Source organism: Quercus lobata, chromosome 1 (assembly GCF_001633185.2).
Source record: "Quercus lobata isolate SW786 chromosome 1, ValleyOak3.0 Primary Assembly, whole genome shotgun sequence".
NCBI lineage: Eukaryota > Viridiplantae > Streptophyta > Magnoliopsida > Fagales > Fagaceae > Quercus > Quercus lobata.
Genome location: NC_044904.1, coordinates 21,242,970 through 21,244,976, shown reverse-complemented (window position 1 = coordinate 21,244,976; position 2,007 = coordinate 21,242,970). Strand labels below are relative to the sequence as shown.

Below are 2,007 nucleotides of genomic sequence, written 5' to 3'. Positions count from 1 at the left end.
TCTTTTATTTTTCCCACCCAAAATTTCCCAAAAATGTTTTTTGCTCCTAACGTGTTTCACTTGGCTTCCCCCCCCCCCCCCCCCCCCAAGCCAAAATCTGACTTTTTACGTAGGTTTTTTTTTTCCCCCCAAAATTTGTTTCCCTCTCTCTAAGCCGTCACTCTTCTTCTCTCTTTCTTTCCATCCTCACCAGCCATCCTCACCAGCCACTGCTGCCGGCGTTTTCGATGGTGAATCGTGTGGTTCTGTTGGTTTTCTTGGCTTGTTACTTCGTTGTTGCGAATGGGTCGGGGGGGGGCTTTGACGTTGTCTTCAAAGCCGATACACCGGTACTCCGAGGAGGCGAAGGCGTTGTGGGTTTCGAGGAGTGGGAATGTGGATGTGAAGTGGCCAAAGAAGAACAACTTGGAGTACTTGGAATTGCTCAAGAGAAACGACTTGATGAAGAAGAAGAGGCAAAACATGAAGCTAGTAAACCACTACGACTTGCTTTTCCCTTCCCATGGCAGCCAGACCTTGTTCTTTGGCAATGACTTGGATTGGTAAACTGTCTCTATTATTATTTTATTTTATTTTTTGAAAATAATTTAAATGTCATTAAGATTAGTAAGAATATTTTTTTGAAATGGTGGATGAGACAGGTTGCATTACAAATGGATTGATATAGGGACACCAAATGTGTCGTTTATGGTAGCGTTGGACGCTGGAAGCGATTTGCTAAGTTCTGTGTTTGGTACTGGTTTTTTTTTTTTTTTTTTTTTTTTTTTTTTTTTTTCTTCTTAGCTGAGAAAACTAATTCAAAGAGAAAAAAAAGTTAAAGTTTGAAGCTTTATAGTGTTTGGGACCTTTGGGAACCAAAAAGTGAAAACATCAAATAATTTAATTGGACTGTGTATTGGTATTTGGTTGGTCATGTATCTTTTCTTTTTGGTCCTATTGGAGAACTGGGGTTTGTGCTTTACTTTTGAATTGGTCAACTGTGTTGTGGTATATAAGCTGTCTTTTTTGTTTAGATGGATATATTTATTATTTTTATCATGGTTTATAAACTTAGATAGAAAATATAAATTTAAGTGTTGTTTAATTGTTCTTAAGAAAGAGTTGTTTGGAATTGGCCTTTTTCTTCTTTTTCTTTTTCTTTGTTATTAATTGAATTTGATGGCAGAATATCCGTGGAAATGATGTAAGCCTGAGTGAATACAATGGGAAGGTGCTCCTGATTGTCAACGTTGCTTCAAAATGGTAATCTCTTTTCCTTTTGATTCCTTAGGCATGATAAATTTCCATTAGACAATTAGATCCTTTATTCCAAAATTAGAGACAAAAGACTGAAATTTGAATTACCCAGAAGAAAAAATTTTAAGTGACAAAAAATGTACTAGTCTTTTTAGACAATAATACATATTGTCTGACAAGACCAGAATAAGAAATAGGCTTACTTGGATCAATTTCAGTGCTGACTAGTTGCAAAACAATATTCCTCCCACAATGAAGCTAGAATCTTTTTTATAGATGATAAGTTTAGGTGCACTAGCATACAGGCTTGTGGGCTAACTCTGTATTTAGTTCCTGAATTGCCATTCTTTCTTTGTATGCTTAGTGCTCAAGTATGTACAGTGAGTGTTTTTTTTTCGGGGGGGTGGGTGGGTGGACATGTTTACCATAAAAGTGTTTTTATGTTGTAATTTGTGTTTGGACATACATTAAAAGTGCTTTTATGTTGTAATTTTGTTTTAGACATATATACATTAAAAGTGCTTCCGATTTTTCAATTGATTCACTACAGTCAACAAGATTTTAGTTGATTTAACTATTGATTTTCAATTGTTTCAATACATTCAACAAGATTTTAGTTGATTTAATCACCTGCAGTTTATCGGTATTATTATAAGAGACCACTTTATGTTTATAAGCTGTGTAATTTTGCAATATGATATTGGGGTTGTTTTAGGGACTCTGGGAAAACTTATCTCTAGACAGGCCCTAGGCATTGGCTAAGGTGGTAAG

General features: G+C 35.7%; 1 long non-coding RNA gene across 1 annotated transcript; it reads left to right on the top strand.

The window, feature by feature from the left end:
• The first annotated feature begins 223 nt into the window (after positions 1-223).
• On the top strand, positions 224-1,228 carry LOC115962706. Its single transcript, XR_004085577.1, has 3 exons — positions 224-542; positions 642-733; positions 1,166-1,228. It is a non-coding gene; the product is annotated as an uncharacterized LOC115962706 (long non-coding RNA).
• Positions 1,229-2,007: the final 779 nt, after the last annotated feature.